This window comes from Equus asinus, chromosome 1 (genome assembly GCF_041296235.1).
Source record: "Equus asinus isolate D_3611 breed Donkey chromosome 1, EquAss-T2T_v2, whole genome shotgun sequence".
NCBI classification, from domain to species: domain Eukaryota; kingdom Metazoa; phylum Chordata; class Mammalia; order Perissodactyla; family Equidae; genus Equus; species Equus asinus.
This window is the reverse complement of record NC_091790.1, coordinates 153,830,641-153,856,577: the sequence shown is the minus strand read 5'-3', so window position 1 is coordinate 153,856,577 and position 25,937 is coordinate 153,830,641. Positions and strand designations below refer to the sequence as shown.

The window sequence follows — 25,937 nt, the reverse complement described above, 5'->3', positions numbered from 1 at the left end:
TACTGAACTGGTATTGTCATAAGATGGTGGCATAGTCTCTAGGCCTTTCTCTTGCAGATACTTTCCTGGGTTCTCCTGAGACCCCCACTGGGCCCTTCCAAGCACAGCTTCCCTGACTCAGGCAGCATCCCTCCTCTGCCTGGCCTTTCCTGATGCCCCTTCATCTTCTGCTCCTGATATTATACCCTTAACCTCTTACTCTGGACTCCCCTCCCTTCCTGGGAAGGATCCTCAGGCTGACATTCCTACTGTTGACGAAAATAATCCATAACCAATCTATAAATGAAAATTTGGGTGAGTTTATTCTGAGCTAAAATGTGAGGATTATAATGCAGGAGAGTCTTTCCACAAAGGAACAGAGCACTCCAAAGAAGTGGGGGTATACAGGGTGGTTATATACCCTCAAAGAGGATGTTTCACATATGATTGAAATGTCCCTTTTACAATAGTCACGAGGCTGCTCTGTCGGCACAGCGATTGATGGAAACAGCAGATAGGTCTGCTGTCTCGGTGAACACAACAGGGTGGCAGGTCTATTGCCTCAAGCTGGGTGGTCACCGGTGAGCACTGCAATCAGTTCCTAGCCTAAGGAAAGATGCTTAATCTTTAAGGAAATGGCAACGTTGGGAGGGGGAGGGAAGTTGCACCTTTATCTCAAGGGCCTTTGTTCTTGTCATAGGAAATGTCTAAGCAGGTATACAATGCATGCTCAATGGCCACAGTCAGGCCCTTTTGGAAAAAAAAAGTCAGGCCGAATTAGGTTTATACCAAATGGCTTCCTCATATACTCCAATATATCTTATTGTTTGCCATTTCAATTTGTCACTACTACAGTTCCTACTAAATCTGATCCCAAGAACTCAAATACCTTTGACCTGCTGATAGAAAGTTACTTCCTAGATGCAGTCACTCACTCTGCTGCCACAGGCCACGTCAGCTTGTTCAGGTGTGATCAGGCACCTGTCTTCTGGACCCCTGCAGGAAACATATGTTCCCTAAAGCGGGGGGTAGGGAGTGTGCATGGCGGTTGGCTCTTCCAAGAAATGATCTTTAAAAATCCTCTCTTAACTCTGTCCTCCTCAATGAGAGTCTGAGAGTCACTGAGCTGGTTCTCAACCACCTGTTTGACATAACTGTATGGTTGTCCATCTCTCAACTCAAGGTTGACATCCAGTATACATAAAATCTTGGTATCCCAGCTGGAACTGGCAATTTAAAACTTGGTTCTATGTTATGGCCTTGCTTCTTCATCCACAGCTGATGAGACCAGGAGTGAATTCCTGACCTGAGGCCACTCAGTTTATGGGGTGGCCAAAGATCTGTGATTTGGGTGTTCCAGTGCCAATAAACAAGTAGGGATGATCAGACTGGAGTGAGCAAATCTGAACGAAGTAATCCACAGCCTCCAATTTGTGGTGGAATTCAAGCCAGGGAGTCTCAATGCAGTCAGGACCTATGGGGGTGCTGGAGGAAGCAAGTAGGCAGAGGAAGCAGGTGGGGCCAGTTGAGAGAGACAATGAAGATTCAATCAAAGGAGCTGAGATAAGGGAGGCCTTGTGGCATCTTGGAGTGGGAGGAAGTCTTAGATCCTGACTGCCCAAGGGTATCTTCCTGTGGTCATGAGGGACTCCGCTTCTGGCCCTCCAATAGCCATGAACTTGCTTCTTGCATCTTCCAATCCTCTTTCCTTGGGCCGGCACAAGCGGGCTTCTGTTTCTTGCAACCCAAACTGGCTAACAAGACCAGAAGGCAACTGCAGTTCTGTGTGTCTTGGGTAACAAAACTCTGAACTTTGTTCTTTTCAGACTCCCTCCCCTACAGATCTATTAAATGCTGCAGCAGATCAGCAGCCTTGTACACCTGCTTGAGTGAAAAATACAACTGTCGGCCAGACTGTCAAGTCAGCATAACACAAGCTTATTTTTTTCCTTTGTGGTTTGAATGCTACCCTCCTGGAGTTGAGAAAAGATATCAGCTCACAGAAAATGCCACTTCTTGTTATTGTTACTTACTAAGTTTGGGAAAACTTGATAGTATCAAGCAGACAAGCAGCAATTAGCTGCCAAGTGTGGAAGATTTTGAACGCTGGCGGCACATATCACACACACCTGAGGAGCTTTTTTTTTTTGTTGGTGAGGAAGATTGACCCTGAGCTAACATCTGTTGCCAATCTTCCTCTCTTTGCTTGAGGAAGATTGTCACTGAGCTAACATCCATGCCAGTATTCCTCTATTTTGAATGTAAGACACTGCCACAACATGGCTTGATGAGCGATGTGTAGGTCCACACCTGGGATCTGAAGCCATGAACCCTGGGCTGCTGAAGTGGAGCACGCAATCCCAACTGCTATGCCACAGGGCTGGCCCCTGAGGAGCTTTTAAAACTATCAGTGCTGGGTCCCAACTGGGCTGTATTCCACAAAGTCACTCAGGGACTCAGGCTGAAAGCAGTTTCACCATCTTGTAAAACTCACCATCTGAAGAAAATGCCTTCTCAATCCCTTGTACCAGGGAAGAGAGAGATGGGAAAGTTATGCATGAGTTTTTCACTGCTTCAGCCGGATGTGACATGTCATTTCACTCATCCTTCATTGGCTAGGCCTAGTTACGTGACGCTGCCTAGCTGCAAGGTGGTGGGGGAACATAGGGGAGCAAATGGAATGCTTGTAAGCATTAATTTCTTTGCCACACTCTATGAGGTGGCTATTATTCCTGGTTCGAGAAGCAACCTCAGAGAGATTAAGAAATTTGCCTACAGAGATCAAAATTTGGAGCTGGGCCTCATGCTCAGATGGTCTCACTTGAGTTCTTGTGCTCTTTCTGCCCCGTCGATGGCTAACTGTAAGCGCCTAGAGGGGTATTCTCCGTACCAGTCATCATTTATTTATCCTTGAGGGCATCTAGTAAATCCCAAACAAAGCTACCAAACATGAGGTGACACTAGAAATTTCTGGGTTGTAAATATAGATAATGGTGCTATTTTTATGAAGTGTGCTCACTAAATCATCAGGTGAAGTATCCAATGCCATCCTGGGAATAGAAAGGATCATTCTTGGTGCCTAAAAATAACTGATCCACTGTGGGCTCCTAATAGATGTAGCTTCAAAAAAGCAGCCACCGAGTAGCACAGCTCCTGGGCGTGTAACAGACGACATTGACACTGTTAATGGCAGCTTTTTGCAGTTTCTGGAGCTGTGCCATCCCAAATTGCTCCAGGTAAGAGTTGACAGCTTGGTGGAAAGCTGTTTTCCCCTCTCTCTGTGATCAGCCATGGCTGTGGTCGTTTATTAACCCACAGCGTGAACAGGAGTAAGGAATTCACTAAACTGAAAACTCCACCGTTGTAACATGCAACTTGGCAAGTGATGGAACTTCTCAGCTTGTCCAATTGCTTGGGGTCTGTTGTTTTGATAATTACATCTTAAAATGTTGGACATCTTCCAAATGGCCAGTCATACTGTTGGGAAAGAAGAGCTTGCTCTGGGGTGGGTAGCCCTTATTTCTATTTGTCTTGACATGGAGCTTCTTTGTCCCTGGTCCCCAGCAGTAGACCCATTGTCAGGACACAGAGGCCCCACATCTGTCCTGTATCTCTGGGAAGGAGGCCAAGGCAAGACTGCCTAGGGAGGCATGCTGAACCAAAAATACAGATAGATTGATAGATAGATAGATAGATGATAGATAGATAGATAATGTCAAACGATAATAAAAATAGGCAGCAGTGGTGAGCTTTGCCTCATGCCAGGCACTCCTGTAAGCACTTTATATGTTAACTTATTTAATCCTCCCAACAACTCTCTGAAGTAGATACTACCATTATCCTTATTTTACAGGTAAGAGAGCTTGAGGCACAGAGAGGTTAAGACACTTGTCCAAAGTCACACGACTAGGAAGTGGCAGAATTAAGTTTTGGAGGCAGGCAGAATGGTTACAGAGTTCAGGCTCTTAATCAATAAAGAAAATAAAGGGGGAAAAAAAGGTTTAAAGGGAAAAAAAGTGATGGACAAGAGGTAGCCCATCAATCAATCCCTTTGCCAAGTTTCTCTTGGTGACTTCCATAAGGCCCCTCATGAGACTGGGGTTACCTTCCCAGCAAGGTCAGACCCCACTCTGGCTGTGGTTCCACGGGGATCTGGGCCGCAAACTGAGCTGACCACTGAAACCACCTGAGGAACTTAAAAAGGCAATTACTCAAGCCCTGGTCCTGAGCTGCTAACCCAGTCTGGGCCCTGGCAATAATATTTTACCTTAAATTTCCTCAGGTGTTTCTAATGGCCGGGCAGGTTTGGAGTCCATGTCCCAGCAGAATCAAAATATTCCCAAGCACAGGGAGAGGGCTAGGCCTGGGGTGACGGAGAGGGGCCCAAGACAGATCACCCTTTATGTGCAGCATCACAAGCATCAAGGCTGCATTTGAGGGGGAAGAGAAGTGGTCATGGTTCAGAACAGATATTGTGTAGCTGGAAAGTCTGCCCCCATCATCCCTGTTGCCTTAGCGATGGCACAGAGGTCCTTTGAAAAACACCTTTTATTGTTTCTTTTTCTTTTTACACCATGTGCATCATTGTAGAAAATGCACATTAGTAAGAACAAGAAAATTAAAAGCACCGGCATTTCTGCCATCCAGAGTTACGCTGCTAACACTTGGGGGTACACAATCCCTTCCTGCCAGATAGATATACTTCCTGTTGCTTTTTTGGGACAAGCTGGTGGCACCACCATTTTGCAATCTACACACCTGTGGCCTCACTGACTGAGGCACCAGCAGGTACCTTGTTCCTTCAAGCAGTGCGAGGTTGCTAGAGCTTGAGGCTCAGGGCCCCCTCGAAGAGCTGAGCTGGGGTCAGCAGGTCTGCAGGACCCAAGACAGCCTGTGCAGCAACTGGATGGCTTTTGTGGAGCTGTACTCTGAGCTGCCACAACCACTGCCACCTTAGCAGCACCACAACCATCAGCCAGCTCAGAATCACGTGTCCAACCTTGGAGAAACCTCAGACACCACCGGTGGTCATTTTATAAACAAGAAAACCAAAGCTTAGGAAGGTGTCTGTCAAGCCCAGCTATCTATCCTCCCTGGCTGTGAGTTCTAATATTCCTGAAACATAACTATGGGTCTGGGAAAGGAATCGAGTGATTCCTAAGGGCCATGATTAATGAATGGGCTACAAAAAACAGGTGAGCAAAGCTTACCAGAGCTTACCTTTGTGTAAATCCTTTTTGGCTACTGGCTCGCCTAATTGTATAACCTGACTGCAGTTTAGTTGGGGGAAATCCATCCAACAGACCCAACAAGGGTTGCATTCCTACATTTTTTTGTGTGAAAATATGCCCATATACCCCTTCCTCTCTTTCTTATACTTCCCCCTGCAATATGATTGGTTAGGTTTTGTTGAGCTGGAGCTTGTAATGTTGGAGTATCTTAATAATGGCCATTTTAATAGATTTACTCCAAAAATATTTTAATAGATTTACTTTAAAAATCCTGTAGGGGTTATAAAACTTTTTCTTAAGGTCATATAGTGAATATTTTAGATTTTGTGAGCTATGGAGTCTCTGTTGCAACTACTCAATTCTTCAGTTGTTGAACAAAATCAGCCATAGACAATATGTAAATGAGTGAGCATGACTGTGTTCCAATAAAACTTTATTTACAAAAATAGGCAGCCAGCCTGCCAAACAGCCTGTAGGGGATTTATTCTGTGGATAAAAGGGTTTTTTTCCCCCATTATTATTCTAGTGAATAATTACAGCCTATATAAAGTCTTAATTATTTGATGAGATGTTGGAAGAGAAATCACTGTATCTTTAGAGTGAATGAGAAGTCAGATCTATTCATCAAAAAAAGAGTTCACTTTGTTCTGAAAACTCTACTTTTTCTGCTTTTTAATGACTGCCAGAACAATGTTCTTGCCAAACATATGTATCAGTGATTCGATGTGAATATATTCATGGTGTAGAATTATTTAAACTCAGACTACATAGTTCACAGGTCTTGCCAAGACATTAAAGCAGGTGGAATATCAACCACCACTGCTAAAATTTCAGTTGCTATTTAAGCAGAAAATGCTCTTAAAGTAGCTAACTCTTCATGGGAATGTATTACAGTTGTTTTCTGTATCAGTTAGTTGCAAAAACAAACCACGCTAAAACTTAATGCCTTACAAAAACAATTCTTTATTTAGCCAGTCTGTGGATCACCTTGGTGGTTCTTTTGGTCCAGGCCAGGCTCCAATGACCTAGACCGGGCTTGCTCATGGTGTGTAGTCAGCCGGTAGGTCGATCAGGGGCTGGCTGGCCTAGCATGGCCTCACAGATCTGGCAGTTGGATGGCTGTCAGCTCGGGCAGCCATGGGTGGGGAAGAGGGGACTGGATCTCATGGCTCTCATTCTCCAGCAAGCAAGCCTGGGGTTGTTTACACTGCAGTCCCGGGGGGCCAAGGTTGTGAATGAAAGCATGAGAGGTCTCCTGAGACCTAGGCTCAGAACTGGCACACTGTCACTTCCACTGCATTCTATTGGCCTAAGCAGGTCACAAGACCAGCCCATGTTCAAGAGGTGGGCAAACAGACTCCGCCTCTTAGTTAGAGGAGCACAAAGTCGAACTGCAAAGGCCGCAGACGCAGGGAGGTGCGGACAATCAGGCCGTTACTGCAGTCAATCCAGCAGAGTCTCTGAGAGACTAGGCAGAATAGCTGTCTTTTACGGATCGGACAGGAAGCCCTGTTGACAACATCATTTACATGGATGAGCTGAAAACAAAACTAGCAAGATTGACAGGTATTTTCACAGTGTTGAAGCTTGTTCTTATTAAGTGAAACCAAACCACGACTCAGGTTTTATTTCTGTCCACCTCCCAGGCCTGTCCAAATTCCAGCATTTTTCCTAGTGTGTGCAGTTGTGCTCTACCTTAAGAAAGCCCTGGGTATGAACACTCAAACTGTCAAAAGAGGAATTAGGATGTTATTCTGTGATTGACAAGAATTCTTTTCATTTTTAACAGAAGGTTTTATTATAGAGTTCCTTTAAATAGCAAGTTCTCTGTTTACCATGTAATTTACTTCGTACAAATTTGGCATGGAAATTTTCTGGGCACTCCTATCATGTGAAACACGACACATCCATATTTCTCTCCGGACTCCTTATAAATTAAGGTGATACTGTTAGTGTTGTTTTTCACCATGTTTATATATAGGAAAAACCCAAATCTGCAACAATAGTACCTCTTTTGGTTTTTTTAGGGGTCAATCCACCTTGGGGCTGGGGAAAAAGCACTGGAGGAAGGTTCAGTCGGTGTGAGTTACGGCCTCAGTTCCGTGAGACGGCGCCGGTACTGGAAGGAACAGCAGGCTTGGACCCGAGAGATCTTGTCTACAAATACGTCTTTTTACAACACATCATTTAACTTTTCTTGCCTCCAGTTTATTAAGGTGGGTACCTCCAGTGTCTCTCACTACCTGGTTCCACTTGTTGACCATGTGACTTCTCTGGGTGGCAGTTTCCTTATCAGAGAAGCGGAGCTAATGGCACGCACCTTGCCAATTTCATCGGAGGGTGAGGATCAATGAACAAATCAGAAGTGAGTTCACCATCAAGCTCCTGAAGATTGAACATCAGAGCTTCTCACTAGCATGGCTTTCTTCTAAATAAATATTCTTTTACATCTAATTTTGTATTCATAATTTTGAATCTACCAGAATTTCTTAAGAAAAAGAACATAGGAGAGTCCTTAATATTAAAGAAAATAATAAATGTATAAGTATTCATTATAAATTAATAAATAATAAAAGAATAAGGCAGATCCTGATGGATGCCAAACCTGAATACACCTCCAGAGATAATATAAGGAAGAGTTTCATTAGGGCTTCATAGCTTGGAATTGGGATGCGGTTCTTTCATTTAAGGCTGTCACCTCCAATTGAAGGCAAAGACTGCTGGAATGGGTAGCTCACAAATTCTGATCCATCATTTATATATATATATATATTTTTAAAGATTTTATTTTTCCTTTTCAAAGCCCCCTGGTACATAGTTGTATATTCTTAGTTGTGGGTCCTTCTAGTTGTGGTGCATGGGATGCTGCCTCAGCGTGGCCTGATGAGTGGTGCCATGTTCGCGCCCAGGATCAGAACCGGCGAAACTTTGGGCCACCGAAGCGGAGTGCGTGAACTTAACCACTCAGCCACGGGGCCGACCCTTCATTTACACTTTACAGTGTGTGCGTCTGAACTTTTCCCAAGAGCAGGTTTTAACAGATAGGAAAAGGAGAGAAAGCAAAAAGTGGGAGACCCTAAAATGAGAGGGGGGTGCACCCTGAAAGAGAAAGTAGGGTGATATGGAAAGTAAGACCCAGGCAATAATCAGACAGACTGGATGCTGACTGCAGTCCCAGAGTCAGGCTCTGGACCTCTCAGTTGTGGGATCCTAGGGGAGGTCCAGAGACACCAGGGGAAGGAGTGGAAAGTCATACACCAAAATGTCGATAAAGCATTTATCTTTGGGTGGCATGAATATTTTTATTTTGCGTACGTGTGCATACTTTTATTTTCCCCAATTATGGACACGAATTTGCTGTATCAGAATTTTTTTAACATTTGAAAATGAACCTACATTTCAAAGCAAAGAATGCAGAGAAAACCCCTCATACTGTTGGGCCAAAGCTAGACTGAATTGCTGAGGGCTTAGATAATGTTTCAGAGGAAGGCCCCTTCTACTGGGTGGTTTTATATTTCCAGACAAACATACCTGTTTGAAAGAAACATTTCCCTCCTTGAAGCTGATTCAAGCTAAGTAAGAGTTCTTAAAGCTATGTAAAATTGAGTCTAGTTTTTTTATGGATGCTTTTAAGAGACCATTAGGATAGAAACCTTTACCAGGGCTCATTCAACTTAATTCAATTCAATTTTCTAACCATTATTTATTGAGTACCAGTATGTGGGAGGTATCAAAATGAGTAAGACTTGATCCCTGCCCTCAAGATGCTCAAAGCCAAGTGAATGAGACAGGTGCAAAGACAAGAGCCATCATTCTGTCTGTGATAAGTGCTCTTGCCACCCCAATCTATTACCACCCCAGAGACACAGAGAATTCTGGACAGCACTTCCTGTGTAAGGCAGCTTCTTGCTACAGCTATTCGTGAAACATCACCACCAACATAGATGCAGATCAAAGTTCAGCTCTTGTTCCACGCCTTGGGTTTTAAAACCTTGGTCCTCTTCTCTGGCTCTCACACGGAGACTGCATCCCTAAGTATGCTGGAATATCTTGGAACACTTTGTCCCCTTCAAACCCACCAGCCTTTCTTTGCTTTGCTTCCATCGTGTTTCACTCTCCCAAGCATCTCACCTCACTCCTAAAAAAGGGGGGTGAAATTCAAACTGGCTGTGTGTGATTTGCCCCAGTTTTTCCTAATTGCCCCAGACATCTGCATGAATACGTCCAATAAGAGGCACAGAGTGTGGAGGGAGTGAAGGCCAAAAGTGAATTCTAACTAGGAAGGAGTATCTGAGAAGGCTTCCTGGAGGAGATGCCACTTAATTTGAGCCTGGAAAGGTGGGAATAATTTCAGAAGGTGAGAGCAATGCTTTCTGGTAGCAGGATCTCAGTGAGGAAAGCGCCAGAGTCAGGCACATGGGAAATAAGAGATGAGAGATTTGGAGTCTGCTCTGGGATGGCTGTACTGCTCACGGAGGAGGGTGGCTCAGGGAAGGGAATTAAAGGCCAAGAAGTGATTTGCAGCTAGTCTACAAAGGGTCTTGGATGCCAGTCTAAGGAGTTTCAAATTTATTCTTTGTACAAAGGAGATAACCCTAAGCTATGGCTGGGAGGGGAGTGTCCATGGAGCCATGTGTGCTGAAGGTGAGCACAGAATCCCTGTCTGAAACCTCTCCACACAGCCTTATTCTTAGATCCTCTCCATAAACCAGCTTGCCTAGAAGGAGGCCTGGGAGGCGACGCTCCTGTTCCATAGCAGGACTTCGTAATTAGCCCCTGGAGGCCTGCAAAAGTATATCCTCTCAGAGCAGAGTTATTTCCTCCTCTTCTGCCCTACAAAGGAATATTCATTGAGTCCAGGCCAGACCCGCAGGAGTGCAGTGGTGAGCCTCAAGGCATCGAAACTTCACGAAAAACGTCCAATTTAAACACATGAAGCTGGGAGCCTGCACCAAGTGAAGGGAACGTGTTGTGAAAAGTAGATTTCCTATTATTTTCTTGTGCAAAAGACCAAGTCTTCACTCTCACCAACCTTTATCACGGCATGGAAGAGTGAGATTCAGCTCCTAGGGAGGCAAACAGTTCTCGGGCAAGAAACGCATCAGAGAAACAGTCCTGCCAGAGTCGTTCTGAAAATTGCCTTTGCTGGTCCACGAAGGAAGAAACGAAGCGCGTTCCAGGAACTCAGCTGAATAAAATCTGGAAAATTATCTGAGTTTGAAAAAAATTCAAAACAGAGCTTAAAAGTGTTAGCAGGCTTTTGTGAGTCTGGAAATGACACATGCGCACGCACGCACACATGGTGGCAGTTCGTGTCTTAATGGTGTATCTTTTTGTCAGAGAGTGCCTCTCACCTAGAGTGCATCAATTATTGTTCATTTCCAACAGGGAGAGGGGTGCAGAGGGTTAGTGAGAGGTAGGAATTTTAAAACAGACTCCAGGAGTGAAAGAAATCACATGGTCTTTTTCCCTGGAAGGAGTCTGAGTCCCTTGTATTTGTTGTTGTTGAAAAACTTGAAGCATTGAGACTCGCGGGTGGAACTTAATCTTGAAATTTTATGGCCGCATCTTATACATAGAACAAAGACATTTGAAATACACTTGGGAGGCACGTGACCAGGGGAACAAGCAGAATTCTTACCGTTTTTCTTCATGTGCTATGTGTTCTCTGCTCTCAGAATGGGCCGGGCCGTGAGAGGGAGGAACGGTATAATTACCTGCGCCCTTCCGCCAGCCCCCTGAACTTCTCTTTGCAACACCTGGCCAGGATGTGATGCAGATCTTGTGCCCTGTGGCCCAGGGCTACGTGGAATCAGAGATGGTAGAGACCCTGGGCCTCAGGTGGCTGACCTGACTGCTGCCCTGGCAGAATCAGTCTCCGCCATGGCTGCTGCAGCAGAGCAAGTGGCCGAAGGTCTGGGACACAGGTGAGGCAGAGAACATCTGTGGAGGCATAGAAGATGTGTCTGATACAGGGAGGAGCCAAAGACAGTTACCCTGGAATATTATTAGGACCTGTGCTTTTGGCCAGATTACATCACAATCTTAGGACAGAAAACTGTTTACGATGTGTCTCTTCATTGATTGGGTTTGGGGTATGCCATCCCACCGGAGCATTTATGCAGGGACTGTAATCCAAGAATATGAAGAGAGGCGATTATTTTTCAGGCTTTGTCCAGTGTCCTCTCTTGTTATAATGGTGCAGCATCAATTTTTCTATATTCAGAGTCTTACCAGGGACTTGTGTGGCCCAGGAAAGGGGCCCTAACCAGAGCAGGCCTAAGATGCTGTTCCAGAATGTGCCTCATCGCTGGATTTTAATTGAGCATTTCCTAAGTACCAGGCCCTGTAAAAGGAGAACAGACGAGGAGAGGAGTGCAAAGAGCCTGCTTTCTCGGCCCTCCCTTTGCAGAGTGGGAGGCCCTCGCCAGCCTGATCGACCCCCATTGAGGAGGCCCTGGGTTTACTCACAGGTCTGTTCCTCAAGTGGACGTCCTCCCTCCAAGTCCTTGCTCAGACGTCACCTTCTCAAAGAGACCTACCCCGAGCACCCTATTCTTAAATTGCTGCACCTCTGACCCCTTCACCCTACTCTACTTTTTCATTCTTTCCATACATGCATCTTCTAAAATGCCACATAATTTACTGAGTCTTATGAATGACTATTACTTATGAACAGTTTCTTCCGCCAAGAATGTAAACCCCACAAGGCAGAGGTTTTTCCTGTTTGGTTCACGATTTCAGTCACTGATGTATCCTAAGTACCTACTTGTAAGTGACTGATAAAGTAACCATAAGCACAGCCTTGGGCACCCTGGTACCCAGATTCCACTCGATTGGGGTTGGACTGGGCTCCCATTTGAGCAGGATGCTGGATTGCTCCTGAGCCAGGCTCTCTGCTCTGTAACTCAGACCATTGCTTTCTTCTCATTTTGTGCAAGAACATGGATTACTTGCTAGGAGCTACTACATGGATCTGGGGTTCTAGCTTATAAAGCTCAGTTCCTAGGCTGGGAATAGAGACTGTTTCTCTCTCATTTCTCTCTTATCTCTGATCACACTGTGTGGGATCTCATAGGTGCCCAATTAATGTTTATTGAAATGAAACTTAGCTGGCAATGGTATTTAGTCCCTCCTTTCCCAAACATAGAAAAAACCCCTATTGCCCACTGTTCCTATCAACCAGAATTTGGCTCTGTGTGTGTGTGTCTCCAAACACAGCCATGTGGTGTGAAAGGTTGGTTTGGTGCAGTGGTGGAGTCATTTTGTTCCTTGGCACCAGTTTTCACCGCACCTTCTCCCTCTTCTCTTCCTAAAATTCCCCCCTAATGAGTTGCCCAAGTCCTTGCAGATGCCTGCTGTCCTTGCCTATCATCTCTGACTCAGCCTGGATTGAATCAGGCCTCTCCTTGCCAATTGGGTCCCAGATCTCCATTATCAGAAACATTACTTATGTTTCTCAGCTCCTTTCTAGATTACCCAAGATAAGCAAGAGGAGGAAGTAAAAATAGGGCATACAGGCCAAGAGATGCTTGAATGAACTTGAATAGGTCATCAGGTCTTCCTGGGCCAAGAGTCACTTCCTTCTGATTCGCACTTGATGGTGGTTCCATTTCCACGAGTCAGCAGCCTGCAACCAGGCAGGGTGAAGAGTTACAGCAGAAATTCTTCCACAGTTGCTTCAATTCTGGAAAGCTGACTGTTTCCAGACACGTTTTCCCTCTTGCCTGGGGCTTCTAGAAGTGTGCAGACAGTGGGTGGTACTGCACATAATCTCTCTGTGGCTGTCTGGGAGAGCTCATGTGTGAGGAGGAAGCCCTTCTCACCAAGCTAGATCTGTTTTCTGTAGCCCAGACGGGGCATTCAAAGGCCTATCTGGTGTTAGAGAGTCCTTTGTCCACTGTTATAATCAAGAAAGGGAGGCCAAAGTCTTGAGAAGGAGCACCATTCCCTCGTGCTGCTACTTCTCTGGGAAAGTGTCTTTATAGTTAGAACCAGATTAGATGAGGTTGAGCCCGGGTGGGGGGGGGCAGGGAATCCAGGTCCTTGCAATGGGAGAACATCCCCCTGGTACCAGGATTCCCTTGTCTCAAGATTTTGACTGCTGTGGATGTCAATGCCCACTGGCCATTTGGAGAGTGAACAGCTGTGGGGACCCAGCTCCCTATATTAGGTCTGAACAAGTAGTTGTTATCCTCTGAGAAAATGAGGAGAAGAAAGCTGTGGGGGTAAGGAAACAGGATGCCAGGTCCAAATGTCTTCTGCTTTTTTCTCAAGTTCGCTACCTTGCCAGGACATTTCCCACATCTCTGCCATATAGCTCATCCCGTTCCCGCACCCCTGCCCAGCCCCCCACACACAATTTCTCTAACCTCAGCAAAAAATTGAATAGGAAGTCGTCGTAAACTCTAGTTGGTGTCTCAGCAGAAATGTGAGGTGGTCATCACCTTCAGGTTCGGAGTCAGCAAAAGAGGAAGGAAGTCAGCTCCCCACACTCCATCCGAAGCTGCCCTCAGGTGCTGCTTCTCATCATACGCAAGGATAGGTGTGGCAGGGATGACCCACTGGCAGCATGAGACTGGGATTCCTCGGAGAATCCCACCGCCATCGGGAAGCTCTGTGTAGTCGCCATTTTCCTCAGCTAAGGCCCATAGGGAAGGGGAGGAGAGAACGGGTAGGTGAGTGTCGCCAGTTTAGTTCTTGCCAGGGCCTCCATTGAATTTAGCATGCCCCCTGTAAAATCCAGTATTATCTTAGTGAGGACAAAGGACTGGTTAAAAACAAGAAGAAAAGAGAAACAAGGAAATAAATCCTGGTGTTTCTATCGATAGTTGGCTTTCCACTGTATCTGGAACTGGGATATTCAACCGTATATCATGCTGGATGTTGTCCTGTGATTTGGTCTGGTTCATTTGGGTTGAAATTAATTTTTTAGATGTTTTGTATGATAGCACTAACAGAGACCCTCACCTACAGACATAATTGTAAGTTACAAGTGCCTGCTCTGTTTGGAAAGTCAATAAAAGCAGTGCTAGCCCAGGCTTTGCTCTCTATTAATATTGTTGCCTATCTATGTATTTTAAGCATTTCCAAATATTTGTTGTGGTGCCTGTGAATCATATAAGGAGCCCACAAGAGATAAAAATTATGGTTATGTAAATACTTCTCTTTCTTGTGACCCATTTCAGTTCTTTGCCAAGACGCATGTTCAATGTCCTCTGCTAATTGTTTCCTACTAGCTCTTTCTAAGAGACCTTGCTTGTCAGTGAGTAATAGTCAATGATGTCATGTGTCTGGAAATGTATGCTCACTCACTTCAGGTAGGGAATATTCCTTTGTAGCAAATATAAATATATAAAAGCCAATTGAAAAGGCAGGAACCAACTAACCAGTATTTATGGTATCTTTTTTGAAATGATCAGCTGCACACCAGGGAGTTCCCTGCATGGCCTGAGAAGGATTAGGGAATGTAAGTCATATTTCATTTTTTTGCTTCTCCTTTGATGGATGCCCCATGACACTATGATCCCTCGGACTGATGTCTGAGAAAAGAAATGTTGAAGGATGAATGAAATGCCAGTTAATTCCATTAGGTCATTTACTGACATCCTGGCTAGGCTCAATCTATCCCCAGGGGACTCTGTATAGGGGAGCACATCTGATGGGAAATATAGATTTTTGTGGTCCTAATAAGCCAGTAAAGGTAATCATAAGTCCTGGGCTTGGCAATGGAGGATGTCATTCTGAGACCCAACAGGACTGGACGGATTCTTATTCTTCCTCCACGTGCTGTGTCTGTGAACTTGAGAAAGTTGGCAAAGACTGGGTTAATATTCTGTAACTAGAGCATTAGCCACATGCTGAAAATTATACTAGATAGAAGATCTGAGTTCAGGCACTGTTTCAACCAGTCATCAGTTTGTAGCTCTCTTTAGCCTTCAGTCTCCTTGGTCATAAAATGGTGATAACCATAGTTACCTCCTGAAAACACTTTGAAAACTCTGTGGCGACGTTCACTGTGAGCCATCATTATCACCATTACAGGATGTCTCATCAAGCCCTCTTTCTTCCCTACTGTAAATAATGGAGCAGTGTCTTTAACAAGAACTAGTAATTTCCTGAGTTGTCTTCATGCTTCCCCCTCACATTGCCCGTTAGAGATAGATCTTCTGACAAGACATGGGAAACCACCCACCTCAGTCTCTCTTTCGGAGAGAAAAAGCTAAAGTGGCAACTGATCTTGCTGAGAAGAGTTGAGGGATTTTTCAGTTGTAAGAATCTAGGTTTTTACCTGCCTAATAACCCCCTCAAAGTGAAAATCAGCAGGGGTAATTAAGGTAAAATCAGCAATAACATCCTTCATTAAACTTCCAGAAGTACATGAAATTTTGTGTAATTTTTAAAACATCTCACCCAATGATTGCATTCATTAATTAAATAATGTAAATTAAAATATTATGCTCCTTTATTCTTGCCTACTCTGGGAAACTAACCATTCCATCCCAGCCTGAATGTTGGCACACTTAGCAAATTGAAGCGTCCTCACTTCATCATATTTGAGTTGATCAGTGATAAGGAGTTTCACCGCTCTCTGCCCTAAGATGCATAGGTGTTGCAGTAGGAGGTAGCTGATGTGAGTCAGTGACCTTGACTTGCAAGGGTTGGACAAGCAGAAGGAAGCACAGGTTGGGTATTGCAAGAAGTTCACCTAAGTCTTGGTTATCACAGATCTTTAGGTGATCGAGATTATATCAAGGACTTGATGTTCCAGTCATAGTAATCCTGGAACACAGAGTCCTAGATTTAGAGCTGGAAGGCACTTTAGAGATAATCTAAACTCCTGCTACTCAAAAGCGTGGTCCAAGAACTGGCAACATCAGCATCACCTGGGAGCTGGTTAGAAATGCAGAACCTCAGGCTCCCCCTCCAACCCACCCCCACCTCCCACGACTGAATCAGAGTCTACATGTAACAAAATCCTCAGGGGATTGGAAAGCACGTTAAAGTTTTAGATGCACTGGTCTAACCCACTCTTTTTGCTTTGTAGATGAACAGACTAAGTCCCAGCAAGTCTAAATCACCTATTCAAGAGCTTCCAGCAGGTCGCTGGCAGAGCAGGAGCCATCCCATCTCATAATGTGATTCTTAGGTCTATGAACTTGAGAAGCAATGAGTCATGGGCCTGCTACCCAAATCGAAGGTGGGTTTTCCTAGTGAAATGTGCAATAGTGACATTAAGCAATGCTGATTCAAGAAGTCAGTCTCATGCTTGGTTAAACTAAAATGTCCACACTGTTTGTACAAATGGATTAGTTCTTATCAAAGGACCACAACTCTCCTGGTGGCAGTTTATTCTGATTGCAGGTTGAGTACTTAGATGCCTTGAAAGTAGAAACTGTTAACATGACAGCAAAAAGGCACTTAGCTTTGCATCCTCTGCATATGATAATGCAGCCAGTGTTGAGGTGGGGTCTACTTCAGGGCCTTTGCTCTTGCTGCTCCCTCTGCCTGTGGTGCTCCCCCTCTGAATCTTCACATGGCAGGCTCCATTTTATCATCCAAGTCTCATCCTTGGAGAAGCTTTTCTTGGTCAATCAATCTAAGTCAACTTCCCTGCTCATCCCATTCCCCTCAGTCACTCTCCATCCCATTGTCTTATTTTATTTTATTCGTGGCGACTGTTAAATGAAATTATTTAGTTTGATAATTTATTGTCTGTCTTCCTTCCCATAGCATGTGCATTTGATGAGAGCAGGGACTGGCCTCACTGATACACGGCTACATCCCTGTGGACCAACAACAGAGCTTGACACACAGTAGGTGCTCAATAATTGCAGCCTAAATTAATGAATAAGTAATTTAGAACAACGTTTGCTATGTTTATGGCGAGGATAATCATCAATAAGAGCTAACATTTCTTGACGTTAGCCGTGTTTTGGATACTGCTACGGACTTTACATACATTGCCTCATTTAATTTAATTTTTTATTATTAAAGTTTCAAAAAGCAGGCACTAGTGTTGACTGCTTGGAAGTTGTGGCATTAAATATATCTTCCTAAAATTGGGGAAACTGAATGAAACCTAGACTTGACTTCCCTAAAGGAAAGCCCTGAGTGGCCTTCTGCACGAAGTGGTCCACACTGGCTGAGGATTGCCAGGATCCAGGCTGAACTGGTTGGACCAGGGAAACTACTATACTCAATACAGTGTCTTGACGCCCTTGCCAGTTTTCCTTTGGGCACATGAATAGGGACAGCCAGACTTAGGGTGATGTCTTGGAATGAAATATCCTGATACATTTTTCTAAGTGACGACGGAAATGTTAACTCTTGTCCTTTACCCCTTGCATGGCCTGCAAAACCACTAGTAACAGAAAATAACTTGTGCACAGAAGAACATGATGCCAACCAGAGAACAATCCTTGATCTTCTCAGTTTTGACCAAAGAAACAAAGCAAATAGACCAATTTTGACCTCAGTCATTTGGTACATTTCATGTTGCCTACAAAAGATAAAGGTCGATCAACTTCCCTCACGATAGCAACTCAATACTTCTGCTCAATTTTTTTCCAGTTTAAAGTGTCCCAAAGTGCTCGGTCCCTATTCCACTCTCCACCTTGGTTTCCACTAGTTCCACACGTTCAAACCAAACAGCTGCACTCGGCTGACTCAGTAGGACTGGGCCCCCCACAGCTGATCAGGAAGTCAGCCGGAAAGCACTTCTATAACGAGAAACAGGAGGATGGAGGGAAAAACAACTTGAGTAAATGCATTTCAATCCAGAGAAGAGCTTTTAAAAAACCGTTTAACATTTAAAGTTCTATTATTATTTTTGGCAGCATGTTGAGTCCATGTCTCTTTTTTGGCTACTTTTCTAGTACTTTTTGTATCTGGAAGCAAAATTCGAAACCGATTTCAGTAACTCGGAGAAAGATTTTTCAGTGTAATTATAGGAGGTATTTAAATGCTATCTAAATGTTATTTTGTATACTCACCAAGTAAGAGGCACAACTTAAAATGACTATATAAGTGACCTATAATATAATTTATGTTTATGTCATTGACATAGAAAATGCCTTAAGCATTAGTCATTGCAGAATTAATTGTATAACTAAAAACAAACAAAAAAACAAATCCAATGTCAATTACCCAAAAATTCCAAATTAATTACCCAACACAAAATACAGATGGTAGGGCCTGGTATATTTATTTTAATAAACTTTTTATTAGGAAAAATTTCAAATGCATTCAAGAGTAGAGAGACTATGTACCTATCATCTACCTTCAACAATTATCCATTTATTGACCCTGGGCATTGATGGTGAGAGGAGGGGTTGATGGTATGGCCCTTGTGATAGCTGGAAAGGCAAAACAATTGTCTATCATGGCAGGGATGGGTCTATAACCGATTACCCATATTAATTATTTGAAGCCATGGGTAAAATAGGTAGTTCACAAGCTTAATTCTGACTTCTGCTTTAACACATCAGGCAAAAAAAAATTCAAGTTTATCAGCATTATTTTCTACCATGAGCCTATCATTGTCCTACATATTGTGGTGAACATAAAGTCGTCATTAAAATATTGGAATCGTACATAGTTTCCATTGGGGGGACTTCCACATATAGTCTCTCCATTACCCTGCCCTGCTCTGCATCCTGGGAGGCCGATTTCTACGAAGTTAAAAGTCCCCCTGCCTTCTGGCTTCTGTTGGGTTGAGCCAAGCGGTGGCAGGCAGAGGGACACCAGCAGAACACTGGAGAGTGGGAAGCTAAGTGGAGAGGGTACAGGCTCATACAGGATGTGAGGAAGTGCTACGGGGCCTTGACTATCCAGCCAATGAGTTATATCTGGTTCAAAAGCAATAACGTGTGCAACATCACTGATCATTAGGGAATTGCAAATTAAACCAAAATGAGATATGTCATACCCATTAGGATGGCTATTATCAAAAAAACGGAAAATAACAACTGTTGATGAGGATGTAGAGAAATTGAAACCTTTGTGCATTGCTGGTAGAAATGTAAAATGGTGCAGCTGCTGTGGAAAACAGTATAACAGTTCCTCAAAAAATGAAACGTAGAATTACCATATGATCCAGCAATTCCACTACTGGGTATATTACCAGAGAATTGGTATATAATTTACCCAAAAGAATTCAAAGCAGAGACTTAAGCAGATATTTGTATACCAATGTTCATAGCAGGATTATTCATAATAGCCAAAAGATAGAAACAATCCAGATGCCCATCAATGGAGGAATGGATAAACAAACTGTAGTATATACTCAAAGCGGAATGTTATTCAGCCTTAAAAAGAAGTAAAATTCTGACATGTTCTGCAACATGAATGAGTCTTGAAGACATTATGCTAAGTGAAATAAGCCAGACACAAAAGTGCAAATACTGTATGATCCACTTATAGGAGGTATCTAGGGTGGTCAGCTTCATAGAGACTGAAGGTAAATCATAGGATACAGGGGATAGTAGGAACAGGAAATGGGGAGTTATTGATTAATGGGTGCAGAGTTTCAATTTGGGAAGATGGAAAAGTTCTGGAGATGGATGGTGGTGATGGTTGCAAAACAACGTGAATGTACTTAATGCCACTGAACTGTACACCTAAAAATGGCTAAGATGGCAAATCGTATGTGATGTATATTTTACGACAATTAAAAAAAAAAAAAGCAGTAGGTTGCCTTTGTACCTTCACCCACAAGTGAAGATATGAAAATTAGGAGGAATAGTTTAGCAGCAGCATACAGGAATAAGATATGCTTCCCACTCTCTCCACCTCCCCAGGGCCAGTAAAGTATTTCACTTCTTCCAGAAAACAGCCGCCTTCTTCTTCTTTTTTAAATTAGAAGCTTCGTGTATGTAGACATGTTCTACGGAGAAAGGCGAGCACCAGGAAGCTGGCAATACGGAGTCTTTTTCTGCAGGGAGTTAGGGCAGCCCACAAAGAGAGGCAGAGATGAAAGGGCAGGTAACAGAAGTGCTGTGGACAGCCTGTCGCCAGATCTATTCAACGGGGCAGTCTGATCCTTTCCAGCATGAAGACCTGTAAACTTAATTAGGAGCTACAGCTTCCGATGTTGTTTATGGAAACCCGGCGGCCAATATTAGCCCTAACACAGGTTGCTGTAAACAAAACTGGCACTGAGAAGGCAGCTTAACGACCCAAGGGCACAAAGAATTCTCTAAATTGTCTCTTTAATTACAACTTGTTTCAGGGGTGAGGCCTTAGGGATGATATTTTAATAAGGCACATGCCACTTGATATGCCAAAATGTCACAGACATTTTCTCCATACACATGGGATAAACATCAAGTTTATCTCAGAACAAATCTAACTCTGGAATAAAGACAAGAGGACTCTGTCTGAAATTAAACCCGAGTTTGAATCTCACATCTGCAGCACACTAATATGCAAACGTACATTGTTATTGTTCCTGTTACGAATCACTTGCACATAGTTCTCATCCACTTTATAGCAACTCTTGTTTACTTTACATTTACTTTGTAACAGCTCGTCATTCCCGTGTTACAGTTGGAGAAATTGGAGCTGAGAGAGTTTAATTTGGGGAGTAGCTACTAATCGACAGACCAATATTGAGCCAAACCTGCCTTCTCTAACACCAGAGCTCTCCAGGTTTCATTAGAGCTGTAGAAGGCAGGCGATTATATACATGAATCTTTCAGAAGACATGAATCAGAATATTCTACTTCCCTGAGTTGTAAGGGCAGGAATGAGAGTGAAGTGTTGTGCCAATATATAGGTTCAACCACACTACACATTTCTTGATTGTATTTTTTGTTTATCTTATAGTTTTTAAAAGGTTTTCATATAATGACTGTTTCAAGTTCTTGATTCTCATAGAACTCTGGGAAATAAGTGGAATAGATGGATATAAGCTCATTTTACAGATGATGAAATTGAGATACATGTGCTGGCCTAGTGGCATGGTGTTTGGGTTCGTGTGCTGCTTTGGCGGCCCAGGGTTCATGGGTTCAGATCCTGGGCACGGACCTACACATTGCTCATCAAGTCATGCTGTGGCAGCATCCCACATACAAAATAGAAGGAGATTGGCACAAATGTTAACTCAGGGACAATCCAAAAAGAGGAGGACTGGCAACAATGTTAGCGTGGGGCCAATCTTCCTCACCAGGAAAAAAAAATTGAGATACAAAGAGACCCTGACTTTTCAAAGATCATGGTTTGCTGTGGGTTGAACAGGGGCTATATCCTAGGACCCTCATCTCTGGGCTGCTGATGGTCAGGACAATGCAAAAGTGGCTCTCCTGTTCTTAGACATGTTCAGGTGGTGAAGCCTGGGTGTCACACTGATCTAGCTGAGCTCTGTGAGAAAAAATCAGCCATTGCATGGTAGTTTCTCACATACCCAAACTGTAGTTGTTCATAGTTTTTAAGAAAAAGTTTTTTAAAGAGAAACTCAAAATTAGAAATACAGTATTCACCAACTTGATTATTTTCTGTAAATTGGGAAAAGACCATCATTAGCTGAATTTTAAAATTAGAGAAGTTCAGACATCAGATTTAAATGTCGCTGCTTTTGCTTCTGTAATCTCTCCTTTGCCAGGCAGCATTTCTGTGAGTCAGTCATATTTGAAAGGAAAATCTAACCCCTTTGAAAAGCCAGCCCTCTCAAGAGATTAATATCTATTAGGAGCCAATGGCATCTCTTTTCCGGGTTGATTCTAACTGCCTCATTATTTCTACTTCCCGACACAGACTCCTAATACACCCAGCTGAACTTTATCTTCCAACTTCATTCATTCGACCAGCACATATCTATTCAGCACTTAACATGAGCAAGCACTATTCTGGTCTCTTGAGATATGTTAGTGAACAAACAGATAAGAATCCCTGCCCTCCAGAAGCTTACGTTCTAGCAACTTTGAAGGTAATTTACCATTCAGATATTAATGGCATTAAATACACGTATGTTGATTTCTAAGGAAAGTAGAATCCATTACAGCATCCTGATGTAGAACAGGTTGCTAGTCACAGCCTTTCAATTACCACACCTGCTGGCAAATAATCTAAGTAAGGAATATTAAAAGGAAATATTCTTATAAACTCAATGTGGGTTCTAAATTCCCCTGACATTTGGGCCCTACCTCAGATGGTACAGCTGGGAGCCTAATAGAAGTTACCAGCTAATATCCTTTAAGAGTTAAGGTTAAGTCAGAGTCAAAGAAGTATTTCCTTCATAGCAGTTAATGCTAAAGAAACCTTTCGTCTCCCACCCAACTCCAAGCACTATGCTAACTATTCACTGCTTGTGAATTTCACACATATATTTTGTTTTTCTGCACAAGCTCATTAAGGACAGAAAAACAAAGGGTTCTGGGTAGAAACAAGGCAGAATGGGGAGACAGAGAGGAGTATGACAAAACAGCCTCATGGCTTTTACCCTAAGCAGTGTCAACAGGCACAAAGACAAAAATGTTTTATTGTCTCTCATGTTGCCTCTCAATTTAGGCCAATCCTTCTGAAACCTAATACAACCTTGAAAATTTTAAGAGACCTTGCAACTCAAAATCTGAAAGTGTTAGGTAATGGAGAAGTAATGTGGCTTATTATTTCCTTTAGAAAATGTGTTAAGGTGTAGATATAGTTGAATTCAGTAAGTACATTTTAAAAAGCAAATGTGAAAAATGTTGTTTGTATATTTACAGCTTTACCTTCATAAAAATTCTGACTCACAATTTAGGACTTTATTTGTTTATTTATTTATTTATTGAGGAAGATTAGCCCTCAGCTAACAACTGCTGCCAATCCTCCTGTTTTTGCTGAGGAAGACTGGCCCTGAGCTAACATCCGTGCCTATCTTCCTCTACTTTATATGTGTGACGCCTGCCACAGCATGGCTTGCCAAGTGGTGCCATGTCTGTACCTGGATCCAAACTGGCAAACCCCAGGCCGCTGAAGCAGAATGTGCAAACTTAACCGCTGCATCACCGGGCTGGCCCAGGACTTTATTTTTTTTAATTAAAATTGATATTTTGAGATAGTTATAGATTCTGTGTGTGGGGGGTTGTTTGTTTGTTTGTTTGTTTTGCTGAGGAAGATTTGCCCTGAACTAACACCTGTGTCAATCTTCCTCTATTTTATATGTGTGTCACTGCCAATGCATGGCCACAGACAAGTGGTGTAGGTCTATGCCCAGGAACCAAACCCAGGCTACCAAAGTGGAGTGCACCACGTAACCACTAGGCCACGGGGCTGGCCCAGAGTCTGTGTATTTTTTAATTTTAAAAAATTCAACGTATTCTGTGTGTAGTTTGTCCATATAGGAACATGCTATTTGGTTCTCCCCATGTGCCCATCATCTAAGTTCTAAAAAATTTGCAGTTCATTAGGCCCAGCTGACAGGAGAAGTTGGAATTTTCTTGGTTTTCTAAGAAAAATGACAGTGGACATCTTGTGGACTTTTGAGCGTGAGTAGGACGATGACAAATAGTGGATCATACATCATAAGGCACTATCACAGGAGTTGATTAAACTCTGGAATGTGTGTTGGGGATGGAGGCAGGAGAGGGGAGGAAGATTTCTTAGCAGAGCTACAAGCCCGTAGCTGACTGCGGTCTTGCATAAAGAGTGCTGGAGTCTGCGTGGGATCGAAGCAGCCTCTTGCTCAACGGTTTTTTTAAAAAGATACTTAATTAGGATTAATAAAATAGTCATCTCCTGAGTGAAAACCTTTATTATTGTAACTATTTATCCTAAAACATATTTTTAAATGAATTTTGTTGTGGGGCTGGCCCCATGGGCTGAGTGCTTAAGTTCGCGCACTCCGCTGCAGGCGGCCCAGTGTTTCATTGGTTTGAATCCTGGGCGTGGACGTGGCACTGCTCATCAAACCACGCTGAGGCAGCATCCCACATGCCACAACTCGAGGGATCCACAACAAAGAATATGCAACTATGTACGGGGGGGCTTTGGGGAGAAAAGAGAAAAAAATAAAATCTTTATAAAAAAATGAATTTTGTTGTGTTTCATGCTTTCCTCATTGATGCATTCTAGACTTTTCCTTTCATGGAGCTTTTTGCTTTAATCCTGATGGGCAAGTCAATTTAATTAGCGTACAATCTCTTTAGCTATAAACTAGAAGTATAGCTCTTCCCAGATCAAATTTCAGAGGGATTTTCTTAAGCTCTGTTAATTGCGAATTGGAAAAATTGTTTGTCTGTCTGCAATGCTGAGATGCATGTGGATAGAAGTCAGATTCATAAAGAGATAGAAAGGAACAGAGTTGGCCTGAGTTATCTTATTCTGACAACCTTGAATTTGTGTGTGTGTGCTTTTTGGTGGGAGAATGTTGTTCAGATAAAAAAAAATCAACCATGAGCCATTCTGTTCACAAGTTTAGGAAACTGAGTTGAAGGAGGTATTGATTGAGTACAAAAGCAGTGAATTATGAACCATCAGGAGCCCTTCTTCAATTAGCAGAGTTGCCATTGGCGCTGGTCTGGACCCCGCAGGGGCACTGAGGAGACAGCTGTGTCCACACAGAAGCCCTGTGGTACAGCCCCTTGCCACCATCCTCCACAGAGCCTCCACCCTCTGGGCCAGTGAAAAAGATCACTCTGCCACAGCCTGCAGCAGATCGGTCCCCTTTTTAATTCCCTACTGCCTCTTCTCAATTTACTGCTCGACACATGAATTCAGAGGGCCCTGAAACTGGGGGGAGGGAGAGAAAATAGCAGTAATTTGAATGGTACATTAAGTACTCCATAAAAGCTTTCTGGATCTCTATTAGGAGCCAGATAACATTAACATCATTATAATTCAAACATTACCATAAATGTATACACAAATCCTTAGTTTTAGTCTACCATTGATTGCCTATTCTCATACTGCAAAAGTGTCAGATGTCGGAAGACATAGTTCTTTTTCTAGCAATATACAAAGCAACATGAAAAGTATGAATTTTCATGATAGGTGAGATTAAGAGCTTTGGAGGGGGAAACGATTTACAGTATTTTCTGAGAATAATGATTGGTCAAAGTTGAGTACTCTTGCCTGAGTCTAACACAAAATCATTGATTGAACACCATTTACCTGGCAAATGGCTGAGATTCTCTGCTCACCCCACCCTCCAACCCCTGAGAGCCTGGGAAGATATGAAGCAAACATACCCTCCTGACAGAGAGCAAGATGAGGGAACGGAAGAGAAAAACAAGGTCCTGTTGGGTTTGTCTAACAGCTGGGGTGTAGTGGAGCTGATCCAGCAGCTGTCAGGGGACTAACACCATTCCGGCTCTTTCTTGCCTCTTTAGGCATAGGCTTACCTGAGTTTCTACCTTCTAAGAAATCCCAAACCTTGGCTGCCTTCACACAGAACCCAATGTAGACAATATGTGGTTGGGAATGGTTGGCCACAAATAGCTGATAGGGATATATCAGAGGTGGTTAGTAGAGAATATGCTGAATGCCTGTCAGAAATATTTCCTTCTGGGGCCAGCTCTGAGGCCTAGTGGTTAAGTTCGGCCTACTCCACTGTGGCAGGCCAAGTTTGGTTCCCAGGTGGTGACCTACACCACTTGTCAGTGGCCATGCTGTGGCAGTGACCCACATACAAAATAGAGGAAGATTGGCACAGATGTTAGCTCAGGGTAAATCTTCCTCAGCAAAAAAAAATAAAATATATTTAAAAATATTGCCTTCTAACTAAGTTTGATACCAAGTTTGTGAAGA

The 25,937-nt window shown here is 43.3% G+C and overlaps 1 long non-coding RNA gene across 1 annotated transcript; it reads left to right on the top strand.

The window, feature by feature from the left end:
- Positions 1 to 3,078: 3,078 nt before the first annotated feature.
- Positions 3,079 to 24,170, top strand: LOC123287978 (uncharacterized). The gene is made up of 5 exons (XR_011503454.1): positions 3,079 to 3,215; positions 7,238 to 7,426; positions 14,633 to 14,679; positions 16,258 to 16,410; positions 16,944 to 24,170. It is a non-coding gene; the product is annotated as an uncharacterized lncRNA (long non-coding RNA).
- Positions 24,171 to 25,937: the final 1,767 nt, after the last annotated feature.